A 17,293-nucleotide genomic window follows, 5' to 3' on the forward strand; every position below is an offset into this window, starting at 1 on the left:
TTTACCTTCAGGTGCAATTTAAGGCTGGGTCCCTTTCCAACCTTAGGAGAGACAATCCAGATTCCTCTGAATTGACACCCCTTATCCTTCTGCTTCCCAGTGGTTCTTTTCAAACCTGCTGATCACAGAAGCACAACTCGCCTACTAACCCTGTATCGGTTAGTAAGGTTACTGTGGCCTGACTGTACATTGAGCCAGGTGCATTCATGCCACTGTTGTCCAGTCACTCACGGTCCCACATCCCGCGTGTCTGTGACTATAAACAGGGTCATAACGCTCTCCCAACCGGCTGGCGACCCAGTCGATAGCGACCTCATAGTCCGTCATCAAGTCAGGACCCCAAGCGGCTGACTGTCCGTAGTACCTATCAGCCACTCAGTTTAGAAACCGACGGTCTTGTCCCCACCCCGCTTGCTCCGGGCATGGAAATATTGACCGTTTTCGCCAGCCTTGCCTGTTCACGGCAGGAGCTGTGCCCCTTCCGGTGCACCGCCCTGCTCCTAGGTGTGGACTGTCGTCCACGTACCACCCAGTGCCCACACCAACTTACGTGCGACGTTTCCTGGGCCGACTAGACGGTACCACAGTGGTATGTTATTTCATACAGTTACAGCATTGCAAATTGAGGTCCCTCCTACCGCCGTTTCAACGCCCTCTGCCGCCCGTTAACGGCTCTTGTCAAATGGTTTTATTAGGGTGGGTGCGGTTTCTGTTTTGTGCCGCCAGGAGGCGCAAAGTCAAAGTCAAGTTGGAATTATATCCTTCCTTCGAGACAACCGAACTTGCTATGCCTCCTAAATGTGAATCGGAAATACAAAAATACCGGCTACAGCAAAGACCTATGGCTATTCCAAATGGCAAGTAAACCCCATTGTTTTAGTGGTTTGTCCACTAATGTCCATTATTGAGGACCAAGTACGTGCCCTTAATCGGCAGCGTGTGCCGGGAACAGTGCAGGAGTTGACGACCAAATCGACCAGGGTAAATACTGGCTGGTGTTCGGGTCACCGGAGACGCTGTGGGGAATGAACGTTGGATTAAGTGGTAAGTTAAATGATCTGATCTTCACTGTTTTATCTGCCGCTTACGTGACGTGACAGGGGCTACTGTTTCATATGATCTAACGAGTGGTGGTCACTGCTGTTTTCAAGTCCAATTGATCGCCAAATGCGAGGGGAGCACACAAACAAGAACAACTCCGTTATAATCCCATACAAAGAGCAAATTGACTGGCTTAATGCACAAAGAAAACAACACATTTCGAGTAGTCTTCCCTTGTACACATACTGTAAACAGTACTGTATATTCTCGAAGTCAACTTCCTTTGACTGGGTAGAGCAGACGGGAGAGTCGACCAAAGCAGACCCTGGTCCCCCAAGTCAAATTCTACGTATGTCTGCTCTACCCATTTCATAACAGGTGAGAATAAGGAACACATATTTATATAGTAAATTAAGTTGTATTGGCTGTGAGGCTGTAAACAGCAGATGTTAGCTGCTAGCTGATTGATTGATTAGCTAGCAGTCTCTGCTAGCTACTTCCCCATAATAGTCCATTCTCAGTGTAGCCTACATGCCTTTTTCATTTTTATATGTTACTAGTATACTATTTATCAATCACATTCAGTGTTGTTGTCCTTGCTCTAAGGACTTGTTATTGAATAGTCGTATTGCTTGTAATATACATGTCATATGTATATACTCTCTGTCAGGATCTATGGGGTAACAGTACTGTATATTTGCATATCATATTATGTCACAAATGTAACAGTACTATATACCTGTATGTCATGTATGTCCCTATGCCATAAATGTCATGATGTCATGTATGTTGAGTATGTCACAAATGTCACTATGAATTGAAAATGGGGGACCCTGATGTAAACAAGACGAAAGTCTCTCTGGTCTGCATCCCCTTAACAATTGTGTGTATTGAGCCGTACTGTATTGTATCCATTCTGCAATCTGTTAATAACGTTTTCATTCATTCATTCATTCATTCATTCATTCATTCATTCATTCATTCATTCAGGTGCAAAGGTCAATGACCAAACACACCCAGACTACATTCCATCTGTATTCCCTTCAACATCACAGTCTACACCATCTACGTCAACGAACATCAGTCGCCATGAGCGGCGTGCAAAAAGGAACTCCTCTTCATACCATCGTAAGTGATATCATCTAGTTTTCAGTTATGTGCCAAAATCAATGGGTTCCTAAATTGCAGTTTCTTATTAGTATGGTTTTTATTTCATTTAAAGTGACTCCCCACAAGAGGACTAAACGTTGCAGCCAAGACATCCAAGTTGAGGCAGCAGCCCAAGTTGAGGAAGCAGCCACACCTCCCATCACTGAGCAGTCTCTGTTTGACGAGATGCAGTCTCTCAGAGAGGAGAGGGATGCAGCCAAGGAGGATGGTGACCAACAGAGAACCAAGGTCGAGTCAAGCTCCTTGACCGCTTCATCTGTGGACATCAATTGGCAGGCCTACAATTTCAACATGCACAACAATGCATGTAAAAAATGCTTATTTTTTTTATATACAAAAATACAAAAGTGCTATTTCAAGTTTCAACATGCACAACAATGCATAACATATGCATAACAGCAGCATTGGCAGACCTACATTTTCTCCAAGAAGGAAGCCATAACATAAAACTTCAAAAGGGCTAAAAACTAAATTACAAACATCACAAAACAAACTGGTCAGACTACTGCTTGACCTTACTCCTAGAACGCACCTCACCCCTGCCCACTTTGACAATATAGGATGGCTTAGAGTAGACGACAGAGTACAGCAACTTAGTTAGGGTTAGACTTCTTTTTCTTTTTTCTGCACTCCGGGCAATACCATGTCTTGCTTTTCGGTAGCCTTTTGAGGTTTAGACACCTGGGATGGAACCAGTCATCACAGGTGTCACAGCCAACCATGCTCTCTGATTCTGTTGTTTTACACAAGCAGTAGACTGGAGTGCTTGTGCTGCTGGCCGCCTGTTGCTCCTGTTGGGTGGGTAACACTGGTAAATTTGTGGCAACATTCTTTTTATTATTTATTTTTTATTTAAAAAATATTATTTTGTATAACTCACCCTGCCATACAGTCACAGTGACCTGCAACCACCTTTCCCGTGCCATCTAAGGCCACCCAAGGATGATGTGGATCATCATTCACTCTGTAGGATGGTCTGACATCTGCCCGCAACAAGGTGCACCTTGTCAGTTTCCGGTGGAACACGGTTTCTACCCAACCAGAGACAAAGAAGCGGTATGCCTCTAAAGACTTATAGTTCTCCATGGCTTCTGATGAGAATACACCTGAAATAATAATGTAACTCTGGCCTGATCAATATTCTTCAGTTTTTTATCTTATCTTATCTCCTATCGGTACTGTTGTCATTATATATATGAATTGAAAATGGGGGACCCTGATGTAAACAAGACGAAAGTCTTCCTCTGGTCTGCATCCCCTTAACAATTGTGTGTATTGAGCTGTACTGTATTGTACCCATTTTGCAATCTGTTAATACAATTTCCATTCAATTACTGTATCTATGGAGGACAAACATGTCATGTCCAAATGTCATATCTAGCTACAGGCTATTCAATGGCACATTTTCATATTATTCCTTGCACAGGGCTTAATATTTCTCTTTTCTAACAGAGAATTGAAATAAAATATCCCTATAGGCCGTAAAGTGAATGCTGTATCGTTTCACCCCTTTTTTTAAGTTTTAAATAGACAATAATAAAAATAGTAGATGTAAACAAGACGAAAGTCTTTCTCTGGTCAGTATTGTACCCATTGTAGTGGAATATACTATGGAATATATTACATTGGATGCCATTTTGTCACAGGAAAGATTAGCCTCTAGGATGGAACTGTGACCGTACTGTGACTGTGACCGACACCTCCCTGCCCCCTCTCCTTGATGAGGTGTTAATAGGTGGGTAGGTGGGGTGGGGGGCTGTACATTGATGGTGGGGGGGGGGGGGTGTCTCAACACTGTTTTTTTCAAGTCAGGTCAAGTCAGCTTTATTTGAACTCTGCAGAGGAAGGATGAACTTTGCAATGTACAAACGTCTTTCTCTGGTCTGCATCCCCTTAACAATTGTGTGTATTGACTGTAGTTTACCCATTCTGCAATGGTAATAAAATTCTCATTGTAAAAAAATAAGTTGTATCTATTCTATTCTACTATTTTATTGCACTGCACTATTTTACTCTGTCTATTTTATCTTACTATTTTTTAGATTGCTGGACAGTAGTCCAGATGTGACAAAACGAGTGATTGTATGACTTGCTTGGTACAGTAGCTGTGTCTGTTAAAAAATAGGCATTCCGTCTAATAATTGAAATACTTCTGCTCATTTTTGTTACAGTATTGTAGTGGCCATACTGGTTGTTTACATCAGGGTCCCCCATTTTCAATTCATCGTAACATATATGACATACACGACATACAGATAGACAGTACTTTACTGTTACATTTGCACTCTCAAAATTAGATTAGATTCAAATGTACAGCACACCATATACTGCTATAGTGGAATATACTATTCATAAATCATATACCATAATGTATACCATCTTGTTGCGCGCTCCTGGCCACCGCAGTGTCATGATTAATTGAAAATGGGGGACCCTGATGTAAACAAGACGAAAGTCTTTCTCTTATTAAGTATTAATATGTACAGTGATACAGGTATAAAGACACTATGGTAGTAAGTCATACTGGCCAGCAGCGTAACTAGTAAGAGTAGGTAAGAGATATGTACAGATATAGATATAGTATTAATATGTACAGTGATACAGGTATAAAGACACTATGGTAGTAAGTCATACTGGCCAGCAGCGTAACTAGTAAGAGTAGGTAAGAGATATGTACAGATATAGATATAGTATTAATATGTACAGTGATACAGGTATCTGTAACTGCATGCTTCAGACACTGTGTAACAGTAGGACACAACACAAGACAAACGTATTTTCTCTGGTCTGCATCCCCTTAACAATTGTGTGTATTGACTTGTGTACCCATTCTGCAATGTGAATAAAACTATAAAAAAATATAGTGTTTTGTGATGAATGTACTGTACATAACTATCAATAGACTAGCTAGCTATTTGTCTGTATCTCTTTCACTGTAATTTTTTTTTATCTATTCTATTCTACTATTTTATTGCACTGCACTGCACTATTCTATTTTACTCTGACTACTGTAGGTTCAGTGATGAGCCGGTGCAGGTCTTTGATGCCCCTGTTAATCAAAATCAAATCAAATAGACAGTACTGCTACATCTATACATTTATGACATATCAGATTTGCAAATACAGTACTGTTTGTGATACAAAAGTGTCCAGAAAAGGAGTGTATATACATTTGGCGTAGAAACTGTACATTGGAGGAGGTTGGTTGGGTGGGTTGGGTGAGGGCTGTACATTGGAGGTGGGGGGGGGGGTTGGGTAGGGGACACACACACATTTTACACTGTGCATTGGAATATTGACAAAGCCTTACTTGGTCATTTACTGTACAACTAGGTTAGGACATTTGTAGGGGCCAGTTTCGAATTGCAGTCTCACGTAGGTGTTTTTTGAGAGTGTTTTTGAAAGTGGGTAGCGATTCACATTCCTTTACAGCTTTAGGTAGGGCGTTCCACATTGATGTGGCATAATACAGTGGGTACAATACAGTACAGCTCAATACACACAATTGTTAAGGGGATGGATGCAGACCAGAGAAAGACTTTCGTCTTGTTTACATCAGGGTCCCCCATTTTCAATTAATCATGACACTGCGGTGGCCAGGAGCGCGCAACAAGATGGTATACATTATGGTATATGATTTATGAATAGTATATTCCACTATAGCAGTATATGGTGTGCTGTACATTTGAATCTAATCTAATTTTGAGAGTGCAAATGTAACAGTAAAGTGCAATAGTGATATACAATGAACAGGTGATTAAACTGTGTAAAATATATAAATTAGTACTACTGAGTAATAGTGCTAATCACTACTCAGATGTATGTATAGAGTTGTAGTATAATACAGTGATACTCACTTTGGTTGAATGGAATCATTGACACAGATACCATCCAAATAGTAATCTTGACTTTAATGTGGGTCTACAGTAACTTAAAAACACATGAACACACAGTGCACTCGCTCACACCATAGGTCACTTTAAACACAAAGGACACTTTAAGAAAATTACTTGTTGTGATTAATGCATAATATAGTTAGTAATAGCAATTATAGCATAGGGGCATAGCAGTAAAACTATATATTGTACATAGGACCCAGTGCCTTTAAGTAGTAGCTCAAAACCCCACTCTGTAGCTGATGGAGTGGAAAATAGTCTCCAGTTTGACAGGTATCTGCAACATAAAAAGAAAATAGCCATTAGAGAAGAGAACTGGGTATGGAAAATGATATAGATATAAAGAAGACACTATGGTACTGTAGTAAGTCATACTGGCCAGCAGCGTAACTAGTAAGAGTAGGTAAGGGATGTACAGATATAGATATAGTATCTACAGATATGTAAATGTCATTAACAGATTGCAGAATGAGTACAATACAGTACAGCTCAATACACACAATTGTTAAGGGGATGCACAGACCAGAGAAAGACTTTAGTCTTGTTTACATCAGGGTCCCCCATTTTCGTTAACGTTAACTAATATTACGCAGCCAGTGTTGAAAAGCCTTGAGGTCGCATTAGATTTTCGAGAGACCATAACGTTAACTTGACAGCAATCTGGATACAGCTTTATTTGAGCAGTTGCTACTGTAACGTTACCTTAGTTGACTACATAACTGTAGTAAACAAACTAACGTTAAACCGAAGTTAGCTTACCAGTAAATTCAGTACAGCGACAGGAAACCCGGGCCAGTTACATTTCCCCCAACCAGAGCCTAACTAGAGCCACATTCTGCGAATCAGAGGCAGAGTAGGGCGGGTCTTCGGTGCCAGCACGTATGGGTTGTCTCGTAAAGAATAATACTGCACTGTATCTGAGTATCTACTGTAGATGATTATCCATAAAAAACGCACGTTAATCGAAAATACCACACCATTACTGTACCAATGACAGTCAAATAATCTACAGAAAAGCATTACATTGCAAAATAATATGTCCAAGACTAGTGTCGCATGCACACACACACACACACAGATTGTAGAATAGCTCCCACTCTCCACCATGTAACTCGACTCCCCCTACTGGTTGAACCAGGCAGAGCAGCTTAAAAAGACGTCATCTAGCGTCATCTAGCTTGCTACCGGCGGTAGACGCCTCGTTTTCCAGTCCCACATCTGTACCTCGTTACGCACGAGGGCCTTCAGTTTCTCCCCAGCACTATAGTGTGTGTTTAACGTGCGCCCAGACTCTTGCGAGCCCACTGCCGCCTGTTTTTGGCTAGAGGTTCGGGGTGCCTAATCCCCTCCCTAACCAAAACACAAAACCGTTCCAAACAAGAGTAATAATAAAACATCAACAAAATACCCCAATTTATAATCCTAACCTGACAGACAAATCCCCCCAACCTCCACCGCTTACCAAATGAGCCACAGTTCCGGCCGGAAACCGCGACTCTCATCAGGGAAAGGAGAAGTTGACCGTCAGAACTAAACATAGAACATCCCTCCCAAAAAAAAATGACATTGTCTCTTCCATAACATTGAGTCCCAGTGTCCATCGCTCAGCCCCCCTTCCATGCCCACGCCATAGTCTCCTCACCGTATTGCCAAAAGTCACATTTTGCCAATACAGCAACCACCACGCCACACCTCCAGTCCCCGTAGAAGCATGTCCCCATGCCTGGACGGGAGGCGCTGGTACCGACCTCACCACGTGTCCCCCCATCTTCGACGGGAGGTGCCCATCTTGCCCACTGCGTTAGCCCCCCCCCTTTGTCCCTCCAGTCCCCAGAACCGATCCCCAGACCACTTCTTCTCAATGCTTCCTCAGGCTCAGAACCGACACTCTGCCGATGCCCCTTCCCATTCCGGTTTGACCAGGACCACGAGTAAAATAAACAAAAAATAATAAAAAAATTTAAAATAATGCAATGATTTTCAATGGTTGCAATCTCTATGCCGAAGGATCATTAGAAAATCAGACTAAAACTCCTAGTTAAAGGAATAAACCAACAAAACTGCACTCAGACCATCCCCTGTCACTCTTAAAGGAAAGAACCAACAAAAAGAAAATGTCCCTACCTCACCATACTCCTAATCCTCTATCCCCTCGTCTCCCTCTAAGGCAGCATAAAGCTGAGGACATGGCCCGATTTGTGGCTCAATCTCTTTCTGTCCCACCATCAGCATTTGGCTCGTTACGTGTGAAGTTACCAGCCTACCCAAGAGAGGCATACCACAACAGAAAAGGAGAACCAATATCAACCCTGCCACCCCAATGGATATCCCCGTCTGCATCACTATGCTTCCCCACTGTCCCAATCTTTCCAACACCCCACTCCCCCACCATTCTTCATTCCGGCCAGAATTCCCCCTCAACTCCTCCCTCAAATCCTTCAGCTTAGCCATGGCCTCGGAGAACTTGCCCCCTGGCCCCACATTCGTCGGAATGAATGTGCAGCAGTACTGTCCAAACATGGAACAGACTCCACCCTTCTCCGCCATTAACCAGTTCAGAGCCTGTCTATTCTGCCACGCCACCGTACTGGTCGCGTGCATCTGGTCCCCCATTGCATCCAACGCCTCCTCGGTGTAGTTGAGATACCGCTGCTGATTGTAAAACAAATAGTTGATCCACCCGGTGTTCTTATTGACCGATATCCATGGCAGAATAGACTCAAACCCTGCCGCAATCTCATTCTTAGCCATGAACTCGGCTGGAATGCCCCTTGGCTGTCCTATGCTGTCCAGATACACCCTTGGGTCTGCCTTGTAGCTACGCTTCGTTCGAGAGATAGGAGACTCAGAAGGTCCTTCCGTCACTGATAATGGTAGGACCACCATTGGCATGATCGCCTGAACCCGGGCACATCTACCTGACCAATCTAAAGGAAGTGTATTCCTCAACCTCCTACCGCCGCAGAGCCAGTATTGGTCCGCCAGTGCCATATCCTGGACATGAAAAGGGCAAGCTACAGGCCGTGGGTTGGTATCCACTCCCTTTAACACGACCCCGTGTCCACACTTTCCTTCTTTCGTGCAGTTAGTCGTGATGCTCCAAATAGTAGTGCACCGCCCCTCTGCCACCTCCCCTACGTCCCGGGTCCCCTCCTTTTGCAAGCACTCGAAATCCTTGGTCAGCCATAGTTTGACACCTCTGGGTATTGGCAACCCCGTCGCTACCCCCTGCACACGTACATCCAATTTCCTACAACGTTCCCGCATAGTGACATCCTTGAAATCCGTGACGTTTCCTGCCGCCTTAAAACGACTAGAGCCGAGAAACCCCAAACACTCTGCCTCGCACCAAGGGCGACTATTATGGGGCCCCTCCCATGCCTCTGCGTCCCTGTCACACTGAGCCCAACTGAACTTCGTGCCCTTCACCAGCAGCCTATCCGGACGTGCCTTGGAGCAGACATAACAATCCTCTATCTGATTCTGCGCGCTCGTGTACTGGACCCACTTAAACCACTCATTCCCTAAAGCTGCCCTATACATCGGGTCAGCCTCCGGGTCTTCCTCGTCATAGTCATAGTCGCCCCCATCTTGTTCCCCGGAAGGAAGCAAACCCCTCAACCTGGCCCAGAGTGAGCCCACTGAGTCCCTCAACATTCCGGCTGTCCTCTGGAACATATCCTGTCCCCCCACCTCTTCCGACTCAGTGTCCTTGACCTCCCTTTTTCCCCTCACCCCTGTCCCCTGTGATTGGTTCGGGACAGGCTCAACCCTCCTATCTACCCCCACAACCCGATCCTCGTTAGTATAATGGTAAGTATCCCCGCCTGTAACGGGGGAATGGTCAAAATCAAAAACATGCCCTTGCGGTCCTACGGGAAACACCCCTTTTGGTTGTAGTCTTATCTTCTCCCCCCCTTCCTCGATGGAGGGCAGAGGGGGCGCCTGATTCTGAGCCTGGTCATGAAAGCCTGCCGGTACTTGAGCCTGAGCGGGACCCCGTGGGACTCCTACCCACTCAAACCCGTCATCCTCAAGGACGGGTCGACCGTGACGGTTCTCAATGACGTCGTTGTGCCCGGCCGACCGTCCGCACACTGCTGCCAACATCTGCGGGAGCATCAGCAGGCACTGCACCTTCCAGTTGCCGTCTCGGACCCTCCATGTCGGGTTCTGCATAACTGCGATCGATTGTATCCCCCAAGAGATCGCCGCTGGCCTTTATGCAGTGATTGAAGTGGAACCAGGTCGCTGATCCTTTGACTTGGACTGCCGTTCCAGTCGATCGGATCACCTCGTACGGGCCCTCTCTCCGGGGTGATGACCACTTTCTCTTGTGGACCTTTACGAAGACCAGGTCCCCAGGGATCAGTCTCGGTTTGGTGGCTTCCTTCTCCGCCTCCTTCACCCCCTTTTCCTCCTTTCTCTGCTCCTGTCGAAACACAGCTTCATGTATTTTAGTCACTTGCTGAAGATATTTTTTCAGATCTTGCTCAAAAATATCTAATGCCGGGCCCCTAGCCAGGTGTCTAAATGGCGGTGCTGGCATGCTGCGGCCTGTAAGCATTTCATGCGGTGTTAGCTGTGTTTGGCGGTTTACGCTGCTTCTAATAGCCATCAGAGCAAGTGGCAAAGCATCAATCCAGTTAAGCTTAGTTTGCATACAGATTTTCAACAGTTTGTTTTTAATGACCAGATTGGCCCTTTCCACCTTCCCCTGCGACCCGGGACTATAGACACAGGAAAGGCGCTGTCTTATACCTAATTTCTGCATCAGCCCTTTAACCACCTTGTCGATGAACTCGTGGCCATTATCGCTTTGTAATATCGTGGGAATTCCAAATCTCGGAATGACCTCGCGACACAGGAACTTGATCACTGTGTCCGCGTTCTTGTGTTTAGATGGAATGGCCTCAATCCAGCGACTAAAGCAGTCCTCTACTACCAGGAGGTATCGTTTGCCCTGCACTGGCGTTATCATGTCTGTATAGTCCATAATCAGATGTCTGAATGGTCCCTCAGGGAGGGGTGTGTAAGCCGCCACTGTCGGTACTCCTTTGCGCACATTGCCCTGTAAGCATGTTAAACACCTGGCTAGTGTAACGTCAATTTGTGCCTGAAGCTTTGGGGACCAAAATCCCATTTTCGTGATTCGTTTCAGGGTCTCTGCTCTTCCACAGTGATCAACACCATGAGCCTCAGGTATCACTAAGGACAGAAGATCGATGGAGGCGACTATCAAACCGTTATGACTCCTCCACAGACCATCTGCCCCCCTTACAGCCCCCCTCTCCGTCCACGACTGTTTCTCGGCCTGCGTGGCTGAGTCCTGAAGATCACTCAAATTATCCTCAGTTACCTCAGTCGTCAGTTCGGCCGCAAACATCAGAACAGCCGTGGACGGCACCGCAGCCGCCGCCTTCGCGGCCTCGTCCGCCGCGTTGTTTCCCGTCGTCACAAAGGACAGGTCTTTTCTGTGTGCCTGGCACTTTACGATAGCAATGCTTTTGGGCAACTTTACAGCTTGAATAAGCGCCACAACCTGCTTGTGGTGAAGGATCGGTGAGCCGTCCGATTTCTTAAAGCCTCTTGCCTTCCAAATGGCCGCGAATAGGTGGCATACGCCATGCGCATACGCAGAGTCTGTAAAGATGTTAACCGTGCGATCTTTAGCTATTATGCATGCTTCTGTTAGTGCTATTAGTTCTGCAAGCTGGGCCGAACATGGTTGCATGCATTGTCCGGCCTTTCTTGTTAGTGTTTCTCCGTTAGGTTTGCACTGTACGACGGCGTATCCTGACCTTAAATGTTCCCCCTCCCGATAGCAGGACCCATCCACAAAAAGTGAGAGTTCTGCTATCGCGAGCGGGTCGACTCCCAAATCAGGACGGAGTTTCACGAAAGCCTGTACCTCCACCTCGCACTCATGCGGTTGACCCTCGCTCGGGAGTGGTACCAGATCCGCCGGGTTACTGCCGTGGCATGTTTTTATCGTAACGTCCGAGTACTGCAGGAGCCTCATGTAAGCCTGTTGCCGTTGGCTGGTCAGAACAAATTTGCCTCTTTCAATCAAGTTTGCCAATTTGTGATGTGTCCAAATGCAAATGTCATATCCCATTGTCACGGCCGTTGCCTTCTCATACATCAAATGTGCTGCGGCCAGGGCCTGATAACAAGGTGGCAGACCCTGCTCTACCGGCGAAAGAGCTCTAGAGTAATATGCTATCGGTTGTTTTTTCCCACTCACCCCCTGTGTTTGAGTCAGGACAGCTGTCGCATGCTGCGCTCTATGTGAGACGAATAGGTGGAAACACTTCTCATAATCCGGCAGCGCCAGGGCAGGGGCCTGTAACAACAGACGCTTAATGTTTATGAACGCGTCCTCCCCCTCCTCGGTCCATGTCAAGGGAGCGCGAAGCTTGTCTGTACCCGCCTCTTTTATCATCATCCTCAACGGCGCTGTCGCTATCGTATAGTCCTCCACCCACTCAGAGCTGTACCCAGTCATCCCTAAAAACGTCATCATCTGTCGGACCGTCAATGGCCTAGGTGCCTTGGATACAGCTTCGAGTTGCGTGGGTGAGATGTTTTTTATGCCCTTTTGAATGACGCGAGACAAGTACTCAACTTTTGGCTGGCAGTACTGCAGTTTTGAACGGGATGCCTTGTGGCCTCCCACGGCCAATCCACTCAAAACTTTGATGGAGTCCTCATGGCACTGCTGACGTGTATCCGAGCAGATTAGAATGTCATCTGCATACAGTAAAACCGTGCTGAGTAGTGTGTCGCACACTCCTTGCAAGTCTTCCTTGAGCGCCTTCGAGAAGTAATGCGGCGAGTGCGCGAACCCTTGTGGCAACCGGGTGTAAGAGTATTGTTTCCCCCTGTGGGTAAAAGCAAACAGATACTGAGACTCTTTTTCCAATGGAACACTGAAGAATGCCTGCGTGAGATCAATGACCGTATAGTACTGCGAGCTACTCGGGATGTTTGTCAGGAGGGTGTGTGGATTAGCGACTTCCGCCTCTGGTCCAGACACCACGTCGTTCACCGCCCTCAAATCGTGTACCAGTCTGTACCTAGCCCTGTCCGCCTTTAGCACTGGGTGGATAGGTGTATTACATCTGGATTTGAAAGGGACGAGCACTCCCCCCTTTAACAGTCCCTCAATCTGATGTGATATAGCTTCCTCCGACTCTGGCTTCATTGTATACTGTCTGATAAAGGGTGGTCTACAACCCTTCTTTAACCTGACCTTCACTGGCTGTGCCGACAATATTAGACCCACATCTGTGTCGTGTTTTGACCACAACCGTTCCGGGGTGCGCGCCAACATGTCCTGTTCCAGCAAAGCATCCGCCTCTGGAATAACGCAAGGGTCTCCTGGTAATCTGATTACTTGCGGTTTTGCCAAAACTGAAAAGGAAATCATTATTTTTATGAAACTCCCATCTGCGCTGTTCCAAATTAGCGGAGATTCCGTGGAGACCCACCTTTGAGTCTCGGATTCCTGTATCATTGAACCTAGATGTTCGGATTCGTAACCAGGATTTATTCTCAGAGTGATGTGTGGGGCGGCGTCTCTTAGTCTATGTTGTTCCCGTAGATACTTACCCGTGTTAACCCTCAACGCCGCGCCCTGTCTCCCTACAATTATCGTAGATGAGTTAATCTGCACCTGCTCGGGCTGTCCCTGCAACCATGCCTTGTTCCTAACTAGGTCACTATTCGTCAAATATTGTAGTGTGCAATGTGCCTCCATGTTTGTTTGTCTAGACTGAGGCAGTTGGGTTTTCAGAAATGGCTCCCAGGGGTCACAGACCCTTTGCAGCTCTGCATCTATGTTGCCCAGCCAGAACACAGTGGCCTCTTTCTCCCCCGTCCCTTGTAGCATCATTTGGTACACGTCTTGTTCAATTTGAATCCCCTCAGGCGTACATAGGATTTTACAGCCTAGTTTACACATTGCATCTCGTCCCAAGAGATTACGCGGGGTGCTGTCCGAAATTAATACAGGTATTGTTATGGTCTTGTTGTTATACGTCATAGAGATTGGATCTGATGTGGGTATTAATTGTGTTTTTCCCGAGAATCCGACCGTCCGAACATACTGTCCAGACTGGGGTACGTGAGCGGCGTATTTTTGCTTTATGCAGGAAAAACCTGCTCCAGTGTCTGCCATCATCTCTGTTAATTTGCCCTCCACTAGGACCTGCAGAATAGGTTCTTGCTCAGCTCCCTTGGAAACCACAATCATTTGATTTCCCCCCGTCGCATTCTCTGGGCACCCCTAGTGATTACCCCCCTGGTTTCGGGGCCCTCCTGTCTCCCCCTGGTCGTGGGGCCCTTGTGACTCCCCCTGGCGCACGGGTCTTCCATACTCCGAGCCGGGACGGTATGGTTGCCTACATCTCATTTCCCTGTGTCCCTGCATGCCGCAGTTCCAACAGTGGAAACGGGGAAACTGTTGTTCGTTCCCCGGTCCCTGTGTAAACCGTGGGCCTGATTGCCCATTCCCTGCCTGCCGCCTGGACGCCTGGTTCTGTGAACTATAGCCATAGCTTCTCACTACCTGAGGTGCAGGCGGGGGTCCCTGGTCCTGCATCGGTGGAGAGGTAGCAGATGACACCATTACTGCCTGCAACCTCCTTTGGGGCTGCAGTTGTTGCTGAGTTAACTTCCTTGAGTCATTTCTATCCTGATCCCTGACTTTCTGCTCCTGAGCCCTTTGCTTCTCCACACTATGTGTTACATGTGCACAGAACAAAGGATAAGTCATGTCCATTAACCCCACCACGTCTTCCAGTCTATTCTTAACCACCTCTGGAAGCCCTCTCATCACACTTTCTCTAAACATCGCCCTCTGCAACGGGTCAATTTCTGGGTTGTGTCCTAGCTCACCTCTCCACTCCTTCAGTATTTTGTTCACATAGGTGCCAGGCCCTTCCGTCTCCATTATGGGGTTGCCCGCCAGTTTTGCCGGATTAATACGTGATGGATATTGATTCCTGAGTTTGTACCACAACGCCGCTCTATGCGCGTTGAATATGTCTCCATCATGGGCCTGCGTGTCGCATGCCACTCGCATCGATGTATCACCCATGATGTCCCGGCAGGCACCAATTCCTAGCAAGCGCGTCAACAGGGATTTGACGTCACCCACTGCTAGCAGAAAAGATGACGTATTTTCCTCAAACTGCGTGATCCACCTGGAGGCTCCTTCTGAAAGGTCCGGTAGTCTTGCTATTATACCATCGATGTCTAGAGGTGACCATGGCATGTGAAAGATATCGTTCCCCTTTATTAGCAGGGGAAACTGGCCTGTACTTGTCACACTTCCCAGGAATGTAGGGGCGAAAGTCAGGGTTCCTGTAATGTTTCCTTTCTCCTGTGCTGGTTTCGTGTCGTTCTCATCTTCCTCATCAGTCAACAGTTTGGTGTGGCCACACGCCCCGTGTTTCCCTGATGTCTGCTGTGCCATATTTTGACGGGCCTCTTCCTCTATCTTCCTCCCGACTCCCTCCCTCTGCCTGCCCAGGTTCTCTACCTCCTCTTCCTCTGCATCATACAACTTCCGACGTACTGTCTCGCCATATGCCGCCAGGACTTTCGGATAGAGATCCTGCGGGGTCAGTTTGGGGGGGGGTATCTCGCCTAAGGGAGGTCTCTGATCTAGCGGAGGTTTCTGACCTAGCGGGGGTTTCTGACCTAGCGGGGGTCCCTAATTCCGTCTCCTCATATTCTCCTCTTATTGTCACAGTGCCCACCGGCAATTGCGTGACATAAGGTGGGGATGTTGGTTTCCCTATATCCGTCTCTCTCTGATTTAGCGCTAAAGCTTCCTGCCTGTATGCTCTCCCCTTCTGGGGGTAGAGCTTCATTACCCCCAACTCTTCTGTCCTCTTTTTCAACCTCTTTTTGCTGCTGTCGCCTGGCTTGTGGTTACGAATCATTACATTCATCTCTTCGCATACGTCGAGATCAAAAGTACCTCCGGAAGGCCATTTTGTGTCCCCGGCCTTTGTACGCCTCTGCCACCGGACACCAACCTTGAGAATTAGGTTCTTTATGAGCGGGTTCCGGTCTAACAGTATGTCCTCTGCTGTATGCATCGTTGTTTAGTGTGTATGTGTGTTTATTGTGTTGTGTGTGTGTGTGTGTGGTTGTACTTCAGCTACTACTACTCTACAACTACCACTCCAGGACACAGTTAACCTAGATCTACTACTACTCTACTCCAGGACACAGTTAACCTAGATCTACAACTACTACTACTCTACTCCAGGACACAGTTAACCTAGATCTACTCTACAACTACCACTCCAGGACACAGTTAACCTAGATCTACTACAACTACCACTCCAGGACACAGTTAACCTAGATCTACTACTACTCTACAACTACTACTACTCTACTCCAGGACACAGTTAACCTAGATCTACTCTACAACGCTACTACAACCCGGTGTGTGTGTGTCTGTGTGTGACTGTGTGTGTGTGTGTGTGTGTGTATGTCGGTGTGTGTGTCTGTGTGTGTGTGTGTGTGTATGTGTGTATGTCGGTGTGTGTGTGTGTTTGTGTGTGATTGTGTGTGTGTGTGTGTGACTGTGTGTGTGTGACTGTGTGTGTGTGCGTCACAACCCGCTGTCTACCGGGACACAGGAATGTGTGTGTGTGTGTGTGTGTGTCGGTGTGTGTGTGTCTGTGTGTGTGTGTGTGTGTGTGTGTGTGTGTGACTGTGTGTGTGTGTGTGTGTGACTGTGTGTGTGTGTGTGTGTGTGTGACTGTGTGTGTGTGCGTAATGTGTGTGTGTGTGTGTCGGTGTGTGTGTGTCTGTGTGTGTGTGTGTGTGTGTGTCTGTGTGTGTGTGTGTGTGACTGTGTGTGTGTGTGTGTGACTGTGTGTGTGTGTGTGTGTGTGTGTGTGACTGTGTGTGTGTGCGTACTGTGTGTGTGTGCGTCACAACCCGCTGTCTACCGGGACACCGGAATGTGTGTGTGTGTGTCTGTGTGTGTGTCGGTGTGTGTGTGTGTGTTTGTGTGTGATTGTGTGTGTGTGTGTGTGACTGTGTGTGTCTTTGTGTGACTGTGTGTGTGTGTGTGTGTGACTGTGTGTGTGTGCGTCACAACCCGCTGTCTACCGGGACACAGGAATGTGTGTGTGTGTCGGTGTGTGTGTGTGTGTGTG

At 46.9% G+C, this 17,293-nt stretch overlaps 1 long non-coding RNA gene across 1 annotated transcript; it reads left to right on the forward strand.

The window, feature by feature from the left end:
* The first annotated feature begins 879 nt into the window (after positions 1-879).
* LOC311239991 lies at positions 880-2,690 on the forward strand. The gene is made up of 3 exons (XR_014620456.1): positions 880-1,044; positions 2,032-2,169; positions 2,264-2,690. It is a non-coding gene; the product is annotated as an uncharacterized lncRNA (long non-coding RNA).
* Positions 2,691-17,293: the final 14,603 nt, after the last annotated feature.

This window comes from Notolepis coatsorum (genome assembly GCF_963971535.1).
Source record: "Notolepis coatsorum genome assembly, chromosome: 14".
NCBI lineage: Eukaryota > Metazoa > Chordata > Actinopteri > Aulopiformes > Paralepididae > Notolepis > Notolepis coatsorum.